An 18,894-nucleotide genomic window follows, 5' to 3' on the forward strand; every position below is an offset into this window, starting at 1 on the left:
TTCTTCCATAGCAGCATTCATCAGGGGCCAGTGATAGACCGTAGTCTTATTATGCTAACAAAAACAGATGATGGAGGGAAGAATAGTGCCAAGAACCCAGAAGAAATCTTTTATGAGGTTTTTTTTCTTACATTGTATTTTAGAGATGTTGGATCAGTTATGTCATAACATCAAATAGGCTTACCATTGCATGAGCCCAACTGGAAGACATGGCATGTAATCCGAGTTACATAGGTTTTCTTCAAAAAGCTCTTGTGGTACACAAAGACTATGACAGAAACAAGGCACATAAAAGTGAACCATGTCATATTTGTAGCAAGTTGACAGTCACAACCTTCCTTATTGTAAATTTTAATTTGATGGATAAAATAGTGGAAGTTGGTGGGTTTTATCTGACAGCCAGACACTGACTGGGAGGTATTCTGACAGATAGTTAATTACAATAGAGGAAACTGCAGATGCAGCAGTCACAAGCTGGATCAACTAATGTGCGGGGTATGTGACCGGAATGGGTGAGTGCGCCAAAGGAATAGACAGACGCGGCAAAGAATGTGGAGAGAAGAAACGGGGCAGACAGTTATTTATGACTAGAAGAGAATACTGGACAAAATGTTAGAAACACAGGCCATTTAAAAAGAATAAGCAGAAACTTAAGAAGAAACAGGTGATCAACAGTCCATTTTCAAGGTGAGAGATAACCTGAAAATTGTTACCTAGTCATGGATATTGTTACTTCATCAGTTTGGTGATCTCAACAAAGGCACCAGTTTCCCTTACTTATTGCTACCTAAAAATAACCATATTTTTTCTTCTTCTGCTTATACCCCTTTCTTGTTCTGCTTCTACGTTTTATTCGAGAAATCTACCAGCACATTGCTGTATCATAAAGCAGTATCACTTATATGCTGTGTATTGAAGAGAGGGCCGCACATGTGCAGTAATGGCTGAGTGTGGGTGATGACACTGGCTCTCTGGCTGGGTGGTAGGAGGAATGAGGCAGGCACAAGAACGGAGACAAAGGAGACCGAAGGGGCTCTGGTGATGTCCCCAGAGTCCCTCAGGCTCACAAGCATATCTTTAAAAGTTCATTTTTCAGAAAACGGGGCCATAAAAAGGAATTATATAAGCAGATACAGGACAAGGGTTCCCAGTAAATGATGCTGCTTTATATTACACAAATGAGCTGGTATATTGCCTTGAAATGAGTATCTTGGAAATGATCACATAAACCTCAACCACTTTAGAGAAATTGAAGTCCTATTCCATCTGTCTCTGCAACACTGGATTGATTTCATGTAGGTACTCTGTATAGGATAGTTTTATATAGGACTCCTTTAGAATACGATGTTACAGTATAAAGTTTGAACTGGTACTGCCTACTAAGTCCTCATGCACACGGCTTCCATAAACTTGTATTGTGCACAGGCATGGTGTGGTGACACTTGACACAAAACATAGAGCAGGTCCTATTCTTATTGCTGTGTGGCCGTTTGCTTCCTATGGACATTGACCGGGAGTGTGGGGCCCCTTGCCAATGCTAAGCGTATGCTATGTTTTTAGTGTTTTGAAATAAATAAAATTCAGTGTTTTTTGCTGGAGACACTTTCATTGTTTTTGGATCAACTTTCATGAACCCCAGAAAATTTAAGCCAGATGCACCCAAAGTATTACATGAACTCCATTCCGATGTAAAAATTTTGTGGCTCAAGCCCAACAGAACTAGATGTACTTGAAGAATATTCTCTTATAGGGCATGAAGACCCCTTTAACCATGCCTGTTCAGTTTGTGTGCCATTATTTCTCTCAGTTAGCAAATTGACATTCCTAAGGGTTTATCAAGTTGTATGTTGACAACATGTCAGCGCCACTATGTGCTGTAGTTACTAAACAGGGTATAGGAACGCTGGGGAATTAACTGTAAATTTTGTGTTATCTCTGAGCACTTCTGAAGTCAGTCACTTGGCCAGCACATTGTGGTGTGAGATGCCAAGCTGTGCCCAGCAGTCACCTGTCATGGCTGCTGTTTCAATGACATCTGTTATGTTAGAGTCACTGGATAATTCCATGTTCATAACGATTACAATAACATGGAAGCGCTGAGACAGACGGGAATTAAACGTGACACGCAGTAGTGAGATGTCTGTGGATTTTCCATCTCACAGGGACAGGAGGTGGTGTCTGCCTCCCACCCTATAGAGAGGGATTTACAATATGTGCATAATTTCCTTATTCACAGATGAGACCGCTTCACAACACAGCAACTTAAGAGTATGGCTTTATGGGTCTAACCCTGCTTATTAATATATGCTCCTGTGCCGTCATAATCAATACAGGGCAGAAACTATATGCCAACTATATGCCACCACTCCACAGTAGTGGCACTAAGACCTGCCTGCTACCAAATGTTTTATCAAATTGGTTTGTGGAAATCAGACGGTGCTCTGTCTGGCACATAGGGGCACATTTACTAAGGGCTTTGCGCTGCACGTTTGTCGGTCTGTGCACATTCTTCATGTGTCTGCACTGCAATTGTGTCGCACACGACCCTTTTTTAGCTCTGGCTTCCATGCGACACAAATGGAGGGGGGTGCCGTCGGACAGTCCGACTGACTCGGACTGAGCGCGGTATTTAACTTTCAAATTGTGTCGCAAGCCCTAGCACATAGATGCACTAAAAAGATGGTGAACTCTGTCGGACCTAAGCGGGGGAACGACGCATTCATGATTTCTGGCGCTCGTTCTTAGTGAATCACCGCACGCAGCATTATAGACGGACAATGTACTTTTAGTGAACTCGAGTGTCCTTGTAAGTAAATGTTCCCAATTGTGTTCCTTAGTACAGCTTCTGTAAAAAAAAATAAATGTCTTCTTTTGTTTAAAGGAGATCTACCATGAGGAATCTGGCATCAAAAGATCTGATCTGGTAGATTTCTCCCGTCGGCCTGAACCCTACTCTGTAATTTAAAAATCCTGGAACTTAACCTAATTTGTTAAAAACTTTATATTATTTATATGTAAACTATCATGTAAATTAAGGATCCTAGGTTTGGAGTAGTCTGGCCTGGTGGATATACTGCGCTCAGCAGCAACCCCAGTAGCCTTTGCATTTAATTTACACATTACTAAAGTTTTTAACAAATTTGTAACCTACGTTCCAAGTTTATTACACTATAGATTAGGGCAGAGGCTGGCAGGAGGAATCAACTTTCTAAACTAAACTAAAATGTATATTACTTTTTGGCCTACATTGGGCAGAGCGAGACGGCTCTCCTAGCCTTAAAGGGCCAGCGTCCTCCTGATTGGCGCTGGCTAATCCGACTCGGCCTTATAATCCACCACCTCCCTTCCTGCCTCGCCTGATCTTCAGCATTGTTCCTGTGCGTGAAAGCCCTATCTTTGTGCCCTAAGGAACTTCCATGGTTTCCGTACCAAGATTCCCTAAGCTGTTCCAGAAGAGGCGTGAGATAGACTCCAGCATTTCCAGATGCTCCTGTGTCTCCAGCGTTCCCAGACGTTCCTGTGTCTCCAGCCTTCCTGATGCTATGGTGGCTTCTGTGTTCCCAGCATTCCCAGACGCCTCCAAGCCAACAGCTCTCTGTCGACCAGTCCGTTCCAGTCTGCCTGTGTCATGTGCAAACTCCTACTTCCAAGCCATACTCCTGCTGTCACCCCCAGGCTAGGACTGCGGACAACTCCTCCTGCCCCCTGTTACCTTGGCTGCCACAGCGGTTGTCGGCTAGTACCATAATCATCTCCCACAGTGCTCCAGAGGGTCCACAGACTCTTCCCATAGAGACTCTGACAGTTTGTCCCTAAGCGAACTGTGACAGTAAGATCCGGCCATGGACCCCGCTAGGATCCAGGACTTCGTCAAGAATTCTCATCAGCTTCTGGATGATTTTTCCAGCATGGTTGCCCAGCAGAATCAACTCATTGCCTACCAGGGAGAGCAACTGGGCAGAGTCACCTCCCTGCTTCAACAGCTCCCACCAACTGCAGGCTCCGCTTTCCCTAAAGCCTCTCCAGCTTGCCGTTTCACCTCCATAGCTGTTTGACTCCCAGCAGTTTAAAGTCCAGCTTCCATGTCTGCCTAGCTTGGCTCCGGTGTTCCATAGGCTGGCCGCCGTGCTTCCGCAGCTTCCAAGCTCTACTCCGGTTTCCCAAGAACCTCTCCAGCCGGCTGCCTTGCTTCCACTGCTTCCAAGTTCTCCTCTGGCTTTCCATTAGCCACTCCAGTCTCTCTCTGGCTTTCCAGAAGCCACTCCAGTCTCCGGCTTTCCAGAAGCCACTCCAGTCTACGGCTTTCCAGAAGCCACTCCAGCCTCCGGATTTCCAAGAGCCGCTCCTGTCTCTGTGTTTCCAGAAGCCACTCTAGCCTCCGGCTTGCCAAGAGCCACTCCAGCCTGACTACTTGCAGGGGAGTCAATGCAAGTTAACAGTGTTCGACTCACTTGCCAAAGGACAATCCAGACGTCCACCAGGATAACCTCGGCCTATCTCGTGCCAGTTTCAAGCACTTCGGTAGGGTTTGTCCTGTTCTTTCTTCCTTGTCCAGGAGACGCCAAAACCTTGGGGTCTTGGGAGTGACCTCTCTTGGTGTCATTACAGTTTCTCCCAGCCTGACAGTTTCTGCTCTCCTCCTCAGGTGTTCCCTCACCAAGAAAAAGTGGAGGAAGTGGAAGAAAAGAAAGAAGAGGCTGAAGAAGAAAGGAAGAGGAGCCCTAAAGGGGGGTACTGTCACGTCCGCACCCGCGATCCTCGGTACGGATCATGGTTACACCCGTTCCCTTCCCTGTAGTGCAGCAACCCCCCGGCTCGTACTCACCTCTCCAATGCTCCTGCTTCTGGACCAGGACGCGCGTGTCCCCGGTCACTAGGGTGCGCGTGCGCTGGCTCTCCTAGCCTTAAAGGGCCAGTGCCCTTCTGATTGGCGCTAGCTAATCCGGCTCAGCCATATAATCCAGCACCTCCCTTCCTGCCTCGCCGGATCTTCAGCATTGTTCCTGTAAGTGAAAGCCCTATCTCCTGTGCCCTAAGGAACTTCCATGGTCTCCAGCGTTCCCAGACACTCCTGTGTGTCCAGCGTTTCCAGACGCTCCTGTGTCTCCAGCGTTCCCAGACGCTCCTGTGACCTGTTTGTCTCCAGCGTTCCTGACGCTCCTGGTGTTCGCAGCGTGCCCAGACGCCTCGAAGCCAACAGCTTTCCTCCGTGGGCCAGGCCGTTCCAGTCTTCCTGTGTTGTGGGAAGCTTAAAAAACCTCCAAAAGATACCCACAAATGGAGGACATAGAACCCTTATGTAATAGGAGCCTAGGGGTCTGTTGACTGTATAAGCAGGGAACTGTTACAGCACATATGTTAAAACGATGGGAGACATGGCGGATGCAAAGTATATATTTCATTAAACTTTACATTAAATTTTTCTTTATTGAGTTTTGCTTTCATCTTTCTCCCCTCATCTCTGCCTCCCTGTATCTCTGCCACCCTGTTCTCGGATAAACACTTGTTGTTGACCTTTCAGATTGCTCTGTGTCCAATTCCTTCTCCATCCCCTGCCCTCTGCTGTTATATAACATTGGTACAGATTTAACTACTGCGAATCCCAAAGATTAATTCCTTTGGAAGTAGTCACACAGAATGGAGGAGGGGCCACTCCGGTGCCCAGGGTGGAGATCATGAATGGGTTGTATTATCTAGTATGCGAGAGCAGCAGTCTGGGGCTAGGTGCAGAGTGATCTCCACCTGATGCTGAGCAGAGAAGCTTTTCCCTTTGCTCTCACTGTGAACATTAATATGCACAGCAGTAATTAGGAGGCAACGCTGTGACTCCAAATCATTCACATTTATTAAGATTTCCCCCATGTACTATCCATATGTTACTCTGCTAACAAGGTTGTTGTGGGAGCTAGACATCTTTCATTTTACATTAAGGAGAGACTATAATAAAACATTACTAAAAGTGTGCATGTCTTGTACGATAGGGTAACAGCTTTACCTGAGTGGTCCTCCTTGCGCCTTGTTTCTCCATGGGAGTGTTGGAAATTGTAGAGCACGGTGCTTGGGTATCTCAGGCTCTCCCGTTGTCTTGGCAATTTTGGATGTTCCCATAGTATTGATTGGACCGTCCGGAGGCTGCTTCGTTAACTTTGTTGTGGGGATCCCAGTAATCAGGCCCCCCACTAAGCAGATTGTTAGATTACCTATCCTGTGGATAGATCTTTTATGTGAAATCCCCCTCCTTTACCTATAAAAATCTAGAAAGGAGATTTCTCTACCTAAAAGGACTGATAGTTTAATAGGGTAAAATTTGGTGAATTTATTGAGAAGTTATTAAGCCTCATTTAAGCAAATTGAAAGGACATTTCATATATAAAAATAAATATATAAAAAAAGCTGTGCTTATAATCATATACATTTCATAGGTCTCATCTTACTACTTTAGACTGTCTCATCTGTGATTTATTCAAAGGTCACCGCTTTCTAATGTCAAGGAAATATGCCATCATTTTTGTAATAATTTGGCAAATATCTTTCAGAGGTCTTGAAATGATCTTTTGACACAGTTTGCAAAGAAAAGCACTTTTCTAATGATATTAAACTGATAACACAGAGAAAATGTATAATAAAGTGTTCTCTGTAGAACTGAGATCCGGAGATCCGATGTTATTACCAGCGCCTGTCAGATTGCCTGTGTGCACCCCAGTGATCTCTCACTGATACAGACAAGTACAGAGCCTCCTGCCAGGGGAACATGTGCCACTCTAAATATAAGCATTTACTACTTGCAACAAATATATAACATTTTTACATATTGGTTCTTCATACCATAGCATGAACTGAAAGAGACACAGAATAATAATACTCTGCTAAGGTACTTGAGGACGCCACTAGAATACAAAGAGGAGCGACGCAGCTTGTGAACGTGCTATGAGGACATTGCGTATTCATCAAGTACAATTGTGTAACATGTATCTCTGCCCAACTGGATTACAACTCAGCTGGAGACTATCCGGACAGTGCTCATAACACAGCTATTACAAGACAGTCTTGATTTTTATCATTTTGTAACTTCATCATTTTATAAATTGGGAATTACATGGAGGTTGAAGTAAAATTAGCAATATGTTGCTGGGTAGGATGGTATATATATATTATAGAATCCATTTAACCTCTTCGGATCAGAGCCTTTTTCGTTCAGTTTTCGCTCACCGCCTTCAAAAATCTGTAACTTTTTCATTTTTCCATTTACAGAAATGTGAGGGGTTATTTTCCGGGAAACAAATTATACTTCATAGTGACTGTATTTATTATTCCATGTCATGTACTGGAAAGCGTAAAAAAAATTCCAAGCGCAGTGAAATCAGTGAAAAAAATGCATTTGTGCCATTTTCTTGTGGGCTCAGTTTTTACAACTTTCACTTTGCACTCCAAATCACACCTCTACTTTATTATTTGGTTCAGTACAATCACGGGGACACAAAATTTATACACAATTTATTGTGTTGTAAGAAATTTGAAGAAATTCAAATCTTGTGTACAAAAATAAAATTAGTTTAGCCATCCTCTGACGCTATTTAACTTTTTCATATGTCAGTGTACAAAGCTGTGTAAGATTTCATTTTTGTGGGATGAGCTCACGTTTTCATTGCTACCAATTTGAGGACTGAATGACCTATTAATGCCTTTTTGTAAATCTTTTTCTATGTTGCAAAATGGCTAAAAAGTGGTATTTTGGACATTTGTTATATGGTCTAACGTTGGGAATAACCATTTTTATATTTTGAAAGATCGACATTTTGGGGCGCGGTAATACCTTACATATCCATGGTTTAAATAGTTTCATTTTACATCGGTAAGCGTGGTCATTTGAACTTTTAGGTTTTATTAATTATTTAAATATTTTTTAAACTAATTAAAACTTACTTAAAAATATTTGTCATGTTTTTCAGCCCCCCTATGGTTCTTAAACCCTAAGCTATCTGATAGATCCTACTATATACTGCCATACTACAGTATGGCAGTTTATGAGGTTTTTCCACATCATCTATTACAATGTGATAATCGCGCATTGTAATAGATCTACTAAAAAATCGATAGCCTTCGGTCTTCCAAAGACCCGAGGCTGTCATGGTAATAGAGCGTTGCTCCCCAATCATCACAGGGAGCGACAATCATAACAAAGATGGGGGCACCCACTCGCCACTGTCTTTTAAATCCTGGCTGTATTAATCATAGGGCACCCATCGTGGGTGTTAGTGATGGGTGTTTGCTCCAATATGCTTTTTTTTTTTTTTTTTGCTCTCCATGCATACATCCATTTTTTGTAGGTGGGAAAACTTTGGTCTGGGATCAAATACTTATTTCCCCCACTGTAGCTATGGACCACAAGGGGATCTACAAGCAATTTGAAATCTTGTTGTCCCAGTTATATCATTGTGTCTTTGCCAGTTTACTTTCCATGTTTGAATATAAAAGTGTCTTTGGAGCTTACACATGTATTTATTATGTTCGTGCACCACGATTGTGTCACGGCTGCATTTTGTCCGACACTTGTTACCGTATTTTCCGGACTATAAAGTGCACCTTATATATGAACCTAGCTGTTTTAGCAGGCATTTATTGATGGTGCGCCTTATAATCCGGTCCACCTATAGGGGCATGTTGGTTGTTTTCCTAGTTTGCAGCTCATTCATTAATGAGATGCCCAGAATTCTTATGTAAAAGCATGAAGCAAAGTGCGCCAAGAAAAAATAGGTGCAACTGCTCGAAAACTGACCAAAGTATGTGACACTATTCAATAATGTGGCGAAACTTGCACAAAAGAAAGCAGACTAAAAGTAGGCGCAGTGCACCAGTTTTGATATATTTGGGCCAACATGTGGGAACTTGTTTCTAGGTAGGATAAGAAAATAGGTAGGAAAAAACATTTCTTATGTTCGTTTTTTATGGCATAATGAAAGTTGTTAAAATAATAGTGGAATGCAACAAATAGGAGGGAATTTATCATATACTGGCACTTTGTGCTCCAGTACATCATGTTAAACCTGCATGGGCCGTATATATTAACCCCTTAACGACTTGGCATTTTTTAGTTTTTTCACTTCCATTTTTCACTCACCAACTTCAAAAATCTATAACTTTTTTATTTTTCCACATAAAGAGCTGTGTTATGGCTTATTTTCTGCGTAACAAATTGCACTTCATAGTGACAGTATTTAATATTCCATGGCGTGTACTGGGAAGCGGTAAAAAAATTCCAAATGCAGTGAAAATGGTGAAAAACCACATTTGCAACGTTTTCTTGTGGGCTTGGATTTTACAGCTTTCACTCTGTGTCCCAAATGACATGTCTACTTTATTTTTTGGGTCGGTACGATCACGTGGATACCAAATTTGTATAGGTTTTATAATGTTTTCATACATTTAAAAAAATTAAAACCACCTGTACAAAATATTTTTTTAAATTTTGCCATCTTCTTGCACCAATAACTTTTTCATACTTTGTTGTACGGAGCTGTGGGTAGTGTCATTTTTTGCAAATTTTGATGGCGTTTTCATTGCTATAATGTTTGGGACTGTGCAACCTTTTGATCACTTTTTATAAATTTTTTTATATTTTTCAAAATGGCAAAAAAATGCCATTTTCGACTTTGGACGCTATTTTCCGTTACGGGGTTAAACGCAGTGAAAAAAACGTTATTATATTTTGATAGATCGGGCATTTTCGGACGCGGCGATACCTAATGTGTTTATGATTTTTACTGTTTATTTATATTTATATCAGTTCTAGAGAAAGGGGGTTGATTTGAATTTTTAGGGTTTTTTTATTATAATTTTTTTTTTTTACTTTTTTTTATTTTTACTTTTACTATTTTTCAGACTCCCTAGAGTACTCTAACCCTAGGTAGTCTGATTCATCCTATCATATACTGCCATACTACTGTATGGCAGTATATGTGGATTTTACTGCCCATGCATTACAATTTGCAATTAGCACATTGTAATGCATGGGTTAAAACGAAGTAGCCTCGGGTATTCGGGTATTGGCGACGGATCGCCGGTGGCGATCGAGGTGAAGACAATATACAGCAAAGACTTACCGGCTATGGAGAGGGCTCGGCCCGCGAGCCCTCTCCATGCACCGGGACCCCGCGCGCGCCGTACTAGTACGGCGCGCGTCGGCAAGGGGTTAAGAGTTTAGAGCAGTATTATAGTAGTTATATTCCTGTACATAGGGGACAGTGTTATAGTGCTGGGTGGGCACAGTTCTCAGGTGTAACAGAGCCCCTGTCTGCAGTCAGTTATTTACTATTATTACTCCATGGGTTCAGACAATTTCCACCATCATTAATATTGCTTTGTTTGTGCGCTGTATTGTAGTCTGCTCTAAGGTCTATATTACTATACAAATGCAGTTTTATGCAGTAGTGGTTTCTGGGGGGTATTTACTCTGTACTATGGTTGCATATAGGGTTTTGGTTAATAGTGCGCCCCCCTCGAAGGGTAAGGGTATGAGAATATGTCTCTTGGGCCATAAAAGGTTGTGCACCCCTGACTTATACCATATACTGTCAAAGGCAAACTTGAATCAATAATGTAATTCAGGAAGCCTTTACTCTGCTCCCGTAACAGATCAATGGCTTCCCTGATTACAGGAAAGTGAACCTTCAGATGTGCTGATTATTAGACCACCACGTTTGAAGGGTTATAGTTAGTAATCACAGACCCTCTTATGGGTATATTTCGTATATAGGATGCATCATGATCAGTCTAGCAACCAATCATGATGCATATTTCATTTACTATATTGCTCAGACTGGTTGCTTTTGGTAACAAAGTTTTTTTTAATTTATTCTAAACAGTTATAATAAGTTTTACCACTTTTCATTATACAACAAATATATAATACAAAGCCCAGTCAACCACAATTATGGACATATTTTATTATGCACATTTTTAGAACGTCTACCCAGTGTGTAACCATGATCATAATATCTAAAGAGTTAGTCTCTTTTTTCCCTATCCATTGTGGGGTCGTCATTTTATCATTAATCTTTTTTTTTCTCTTTTAAACTATTAACATAATTTGCCTCTGGGAAGGAAACCTGTTCCTGAATTAGCCTGACACAGAGCAGCTCATAAATTGGAGTATAAATAATGCATGGGCTATACTGACCATACAGTATCCAAAAGCAGTGTACACGGTCCTCATCCTGTTACATACCATTATGTATTGGCAACTAGGAAGCATCTTAAAGATAATCACTACAGGGGAACATGTTTTCTTCTCTGCAATGTCAACACAAAGTTTTTAATGTGTATGAGGGGATACAATGATGGGGACAGTCAGACTAAACACACTGTATATAATTGATACAAATCTGTAGATCAAACCTTTAAGACTGCTCGGCACCCAGCCTAATGCATGCTTTGGTACTTAGACCTTTAGACCTTGACTTTGTCTGTCGTGCAAGAGATAAGATTATCACTGTACTGTAGCTTTGGAAAAGATGACTGTTCGTTTTCCTCTTCATCAATGCGCTGCACACATCAGACCTGGGTTTCTTAAAATCATTTCATCTTTATTCAGATAGAAACGCGTTTCAAGCCCGTACTGCAGATGTCCCCAACTGCTGGGCCGCGACCAATGAACTTAAGCTTAAAATAAAACTTTATACTTACCTCCAGCTTCTCCACCCCTTGGCTCTGTCTTCTTTTCACAGCTTAAGGCAAAGTGGGCAAAGGCATGTCTATGCTGCTTGTGCGCACCCACTATGATGAGGCGCCGCTGTCTGACAGTGTCACTCTGCCCACTCTGCCTGAAGCTGCGCAGAGAAGCCAGAGGGGGGCTCTACTGTGGACATTCCATTGATGGGGGCACTGCTGTGGATATTTCATTAATGTGAGGTTGCTACAATTGTGTCGCAACATCAGCACTCACATTGACCGGGAAGAAGAACGTGAACTCTGGCGGACCTCAGCGGGGGAAGCAACAGATGCAGGAAATTAGACGCAGGAGCTTAGTGAATCCGAACCCGAATCCTCATCGGACAACGCATGGCGGGGATCGCAACGGGACGGCTAAGTAAATGTGCCTCTATGTGTGTGATGGGGGCTGTAGAAAAAGGGTTGTATATAATCCCCTTTTCTGTGGCCCCCTTCTTATAAAGACTGACAACAGCAAAAGGAGGGGGCTACAGAAAAGGGGGCATCTGCAAGAAAGGGGGCATTCAGTGCTTTGGGTAATTGCACATTATATGGGTTGGCGTTAGATATGGAGAATTTGCAAGGTACACAATTTTTTCCCGGGGACCATGGTAAGGGGGTTACCTGACCCCGAAAAAATCTGGGTACAGCCACTCCCCGGAAACAAAAAGGTTGGTACCACTGCCATACTGGGCTCTTCATCTGTAACATAGCATACACATTACTTGATCTAGCAAAGTTTAAATAGGGTCAAATAGGGGGAATGGCAATGATGTCAATACTATTTAAAAATAAGATTCCATTCCTAAATACACACACATAACCGAAGGTGCGTGCTTCCAATGTAAATTGATATTTATAAAATAATAAAATTACCGTAATTATGTAAAAACAACTGGATTTAAACTTTCTGATTTCTTAATAGCCAATTACTTGTTTAGTAACTAGATGCAATGTTTGTAGTACGTAGGGACTGTATTGTAGTGTACTGTAGCTTTGAGGGACTCAATTTTAATTGGTGCAATAGGACCGTATTTTGAGGCCATCACTAAATTCTTGTCAAAGTTTATATATCACCAGTAAGCTGACAAAGTGGCTTTAAGAAAATAAGGCCACATTGATGATGGAGATTCACAAAGAAGAATAAAAGTAGTATTGCTTGGAGTCTGGTTAACTCCACAGGAAAGAAGTTTATTTATTATATATCTTTATGAACAAAGATAGGAAAGGTAAGAAAATCTATATCTCCTGGTGCCAGGGTTTGATAGGAACTTACTCCTCTGTGTCTAGTAGCATCTGATACTGGTATGCTGGGGCTTATTTACTAAGGGTCCGCGGATCGCACTTTCGTCTGATTTTCAAAGTTTTGGGGGATTTGCATCGCTGTGACAGGTATTTAACTAGGGATTGTGTCGCACGTGGATTTTGGTGCAGCTTTCATATGATAGAAATCGGGGGGTGGGCCGTCGGGCAATCCGACTGATTCGGACTGAGTGTGGGATTTAAGATTCAAATTGTGCCGGAAGACAACTCACTTACATACACCAGGAAGAAGAAGGTGAACTCCAGCGGACCTGAGCGGGGAAGCGACACATGCACGATGACATGTGGGCTTGTCTTATTAGGAGGGTTATGACCGGGTGCATTTTAACAAACTTACTTTAATTAGTTATGGCGTATAGCTAACCAAGCCCATAGATAGAGTAGATTTGTCTTAGACTTTGAGTAGAGCTACATATCTGTCTGCTGGCTGCAAAAAGAAGAAATACTATAGTGAAGCTGGTTAGAGTAGGATACATGATATAGAAGATGTTAGAGGTTTATAATAACCTAGAAATTCCTTTGGATAAGGGTAGAGGTTTTACATGTTGAGGAGATGCAGGAGACACTATTTGTTCCCATTTCAATGGTATTTACAATATTGCACAATGTTCCTTCTTCTGCCTCAGAATTGAGTCCAGCTGAGAGGGTATAAAGCCACCGCTCACTCTTGGGAACTCATTATAGGATTTTAAGCCTCAGGACGTCACCAAATACTCAGAATTAATAAGGTTCTTTAGACATTACCATGTTAACTCTTCCACTATCAGCAAATCCTAATCTCCAGGAACTTGAAAAGGGTTAACAAGCGCACATTTCCTCAAACTACGGACGTTTCATCTCTCCGCGACACATCACATCATATATTTGATTCATTCGTTTTCTTTTTTAAATGGCAGTTTTGATTTTATAACGTTTCAATTTTGCCAAATCTGTTTACAAAAATGGGTTGTGTTTACACTGGACAGCGGGTAAAGGGTTAAAGCCGCACCATAGCAAGGAGACCCCCACCCCCAGGTTTAACTCTGCCTCACTGTGAAAGGAATGCGAGTCTGTGTTCTGCTAAATCCCTACCTTCCTTTTAATCTCAGTCCCATCTGTTTTGGTTTAATATGAAAAATTAATCAGATGAAGAGGTAGAGAGAGGGAAAGACCTTGCCAGCATCATGACCAGATTGTCCAGGAGGTGGGTCCTGCTTCTATGTGGTCTCCCACAGCTACATGTCACCCTGTCCTTTCAGAAGAGGTCATAAGGCATAAGTCAGAGAGCGACACCAGTTAATCTCTTTATAAATTCTAAATAAGCAGTAGTGACATGGGGGATATAGCGCCGGAACACGATTTATACACGATTTAACACATTCCTGCAAAGGAGTCTGCCAGGATCAATGGTGGGGCTCGACTTTTGCTTCTGAAGACTTTTTATTATCAGAATAATCACAAAAAAGAAGAAAACTTACAGAAGCAACGTCCACATTGTGCACATAGAAACCCTGAAAGAGATTGGGGCATATTTATCAGTCTGTTTAAGAGAGAATTATTTCATTATCTCTGCTTAAATGCCTTGAACCATGTTTATCAAGGGTTTAAAGGAAATCTACCAAGAAAATGTAACATGATAAACATGATATACTCGTGGATCCAGGCACCGTGACTGTGGTAATCTTCTTATATTTGTTGTACATTGCCTCCTTCTAAAATCAATTTTTTAAATGATGCTAATAGTGGGTGTTACCACTGTTACACTGGACAGTAGCACAGAAGGCGTCTTGTATAGAGATAGGCGAATTTGTTGAAATTCGGTTTGACCCGATTCACCCAATTTTTCGAAAAAAATTCAATTCGACCTGAATCATGAAGAATCACATTAAAAAACAGGTATTTCCTGGCTGCAGAGAGCCTGTAGGGTGTTGTAGAACATTGTGCCATGCTCAAATATGCATAGGGAGTGTGGTTTGGTCTTCAAACAATGCTGTGTTTTAGTATGACACGCACATGACAGCCGCCACTCTTAGAATCGCTTAACTCTTCACTTCCATGTGCACTTACATAGGCCAACTTCACCAAATAAGCGAAGCGGGAAAGCAGCCTGACAAGGTAACGTCTGTGCCAGCTCGAAAGGACTGAGCTGGGGGCAAAAACTGATCATTTTGCCCTTCATTTCATCTGTCAGTGTCCGCTTTCAATTGGTCAATAATCCAGTATTGCTCAAGCCAAAAACAAACAGGAGTGGATCCAAAACAGAGATGACCAGTAAATGGGATATTTGCGTTTCCTCTGTGTTCTGTATCCACTCCTGCTTTTGGCTATGCATCCTGAGGCTTTCCATTCCTTCTGACAGATGAAATGAAGGGGAAAACTAAACATAGTGGCAACGTCATAGAGTGGTGGAGGGTGAAAACAGCATTATGGAAATCACAGGGTGTTCCAGGAAGACAGCGGTCAGTTGGCAGCAGCATGGGTAGGCCGCAGAGTGGCACAATGACATATTATGGAGGTGGCGGAAACATGGTAGGCCACAGAGTGGCACAATGACAGAGCGTGGATGTGGTGGCGGCAGCAGCAGCAGGAGAAGGCCGCAGAGTGGCACAATAACAGTGTGGAGGTGCCAGCAACCTGGTAGGCCGCAGAGTGGCACAATGAAAAATTATGGAGGTGGCGGAAACATGGTAGGCCACAGAGTGGCACAATGACAGAGCGTGGATGTGGTGGCGGCAGCAGCAGCAGGAGGTGTGGAGGTGGCAGCAACCTGGTAGGCCACAGTGGCATAATGACAGTGTGGAGGTGGTGGCAACATGGTAGGTCACAGAGTGGCAGAATGGCAGAGTGTGGAGGTGGCAGCAACAGGAGGTCAGAAAGTGGCACAATGACGAAGTTTGAAATGAAGTTGAAGTTGAAATTTTAAATTTAAATTTGAATCTGAAGATTAGAGACACCTCATGCATCATACATTACATTTTTCCTGAAAATATCATGTCTTTGCCAAAAAAGATCTGCAAAGGTAACACCAGCAGCAGCATGAGGTCAGAGGTGTGAAAGGGGTGGCACAATGATAGAGTGTGGAGGTGCTGTCAGCAGAAGCAGCAGCCGGAGCCCACAGGTGGCAGCAACATGGTGCCAGCAACATGGAAAGCCACAGAGTGTCACCCACCCCAAGCAGCTGATGACTGTCCTCAAACACTTTGTCCTCGCTGTAAAGTAGCACAGAACCCAGACCACCTAGTAGTTCTCTGGCAGAGGGAAATGAACAGGACAGAGGTTGGTTGAGGACAGGTGACCTGACCTGCTGACCTGCTCCTGGGCCATGCCAACTAATTGTTGTATCTGACAAACCCACGGACTCTTGGCTGGGGTTGTCAGATGTTATATTTGAGAATTGGGTGACCTAATCAACCAATCAACAACCTTTGGGTTGTTGATCAACACACTGCCGCTAAATGACAACGGTAGTACTGGCCTCACAGAGTAACCCCTTCTGTGACGTCCCCTTACTGTGCTGCGACCTCTGCCTGCTCCACCTGCCACCTTTTTGTCTGACATAATGGTTTATAAACTACATGGATTTGAGAAATATTACTTGCTCTCAACTTTAGCAACAAAAAAGTATGGGAATTTGCATTATACAGATAACCCACAACGGACACCCTGTAATTGGGGCGAAAATCACTCTATAAACTATGTGGGTTTGACACTTAATTCTTGCTCTCAACTTTAGCAACAAAAAACTATTGTAATTTGCGTTAAACAGATGCCCCAAAACGCACACCTTTGGAGAGAAGCAGAAATCACTACAGCAGCTGTGTGAAGCAAAGAAAAACGGCAGCACTCCAATGTTGTGAACAAACAAACGTGTTTATTCCACCTCCAGCAACGTTTCGGCTGTTAACTCAGCCTTTGTCAAGCAATGTGTGTAAAGTTTTGTACAAATATATATAGTCACAGTGCAGTGACATCATACATAAAAGTAAACAAAAGCACATGGTGCATATAGTACAATGTAACAGTGATCAAATAGTTAACAATCAATGGATGATGCATACATATAATAGCATTTCATAAATGTCTACATTTGTGATCAAGTGAACATAAACAATATATACTTTTGTTGTAGATAAGTGTAGCATTCACCTGTGTGGGGCCTCCTCCTGGCTGTAAACTGAAACAGATCGGACGCTATCCGCGTCTCATGGTCCTCACTGCGCATGCCAGCAAAAGTGCGACAGATCAGGCGCAGCCCGCGACACAAAAAACGTCAGTGCGCATGTCAGAAAATGTGGTGGAGAGCAGATCACTAACTGCGCATGTCGCGCATGCGCATAATATTTTGGCGCATGTGCGCCCAATCTACGTTTTTTTGGCGCACGCATGCGCCCAATCTACGTATCCAGTAAGTGTCATATTGAGTAAGGGAATAAGTGTTCCTAGCAAAGAGAAATAGGATATATTGGAACATATCAAAGTATGCATTCTCATAGGTTTAAGGAGTGGGTCTTATATATATAAGACAAATGGTATACAGTCATGACATAGACAGATATAAAATCCCAATGAAAAGGAACTTATAATTCCAGCCATATGGTACCGCAAGAGTACCTAAATACGGTATCACAAAAGAGACCTAAATGTAACACACTCTTCACAAATTATGGGCTATTATTGAAAAAGTCCCAAAATATGTGGGTAACACTGCACGGTGTACACTGGTATAGTGCATTCCGTCCATGTTACAGAAAGCATATTGGTCCGTAGTGGAAATGTAATCATCCCCAACCACGGACCATGCATTTCCCCACTAGAGGACTACCTATTAAGTTTTGCCCTAGTGTAGAGTGTGCACTGTGGAAGTAAAGAGTGGTATCTGTCAACGAATAAACTCTGTCACCAAAAATGTCAACCACTACCTATCATGCACGGCTTGAGAGTAGTTACAGCAGCTGTGTTGATATGACACAGATTTCTTCCTAGTTGCTTCAGTAACAAAAAAGAACTGCTGTTTGGGGTAAACAGATCCCCTAAACGCACACCCTGGGAGAGGGGCAGAAATCACTACAGCAGCTATGTGGATATGAAACTGATTTCTTCCTAGTTGCTTCAGTAACAAAAAAGAACTGCTATTTGGGGTATACAGATCCCCCTAAACGCACACCCTGGGATTGGAGCAGAAATCGCTACAGCACAGTACAGTAAAAGCAGCTGGACGCTACAGACAGCACATGCAGTGTGAAATGCAGAGATTGCAAATGGCTGACAGTTTTTATAGGGCTGTGTGACATCACAGCGGTCGCTGATTGGCTTACAGATCTGCACATGTCATTGAGGGTGTTCCTTTCTCCTTCCCAGCGTTCTCTGCTCCATGTAACACGTTGTGCTCGCGCCCATTTAGCTAAAAAAGAGGGCAAAACATTTTGTTCCCACGGATCAGCAGAAACTTTGGATTCTTGATGAATCAAATTTTCCGTGAAATTCGTATCGAATACCACTTCATTCAAAACGATTCACCCATCTCTAGTGTTGTAACACCCCCAGAAGAAATTTTCTTTTACAACTAGCATGGCAGAGGAGATGTTGCCAAGTTAAAATATATGTGGCTTCATAGAAAAAGGATGTGCACAAAAAATGTGCACATCCACATTGGCGTTATCTAAGCCAACTAAGGGGAAGCACACAGCTAGACTACACAGTCTTATTTATAGGCAGATATATCATCCAGGATCAGACTCTTTAAAAATCTGGTGTGATATAAAAGTCTGTCTATCTTGCCAGTCTCATTTTAGACATTTTTAAGAAATCTGTCCCAAGCTGTGTAACCTCAATCAGCGGTAAGGCCTTATTCACAGAAATGTGTTTGAGAAACTTGGCCTGACTGCT

The 18,894-nt window shown here is 42.4% G+C and overlaps 1 protein-coding gene across 3 annotated transcripts in view; it reads left to right on the forward strand.

Moving 5' to 3' along the window:
• KCNH6 (potassium voltage-gated channel subfamily H member 6) overlaps positions 1 to 18,894 on the forward strand; it is a 150,695-nt gene that overhangs the window by 80,252 nt on the left and 51,549 nt on the right. Inside the window, exon 1 of one of the 3 annotated variants that reach the window (XM_072111178.1) lies at positions 530 to 687. The exons of the other annotated variants lie outside the window; for them this stretch is intronic. The gene's annotated coding sequence lies outside the window, so the exon portion shown is untranslated. Of the gene's footprint in view, positions 1 to 529; positions 688 to 18,894 lie in introns of those variants that run through there. 3 annotated transcript variants of the gene reach the window in all.

This window comes from Engystomops pustulosus, chromosome 6 (genome assembly GCF_040894005.1).
Source record: "Engystomops pustulosus chromosome 6, aEngPut4.maternal, whole genome shotgun sequence".
Lineage (NCBI taxonomy): Eukaryota > Metazoa > Chordata > Amphibia > Anura > Leptodactylidae > Engystomops > Engystomops pustulosus.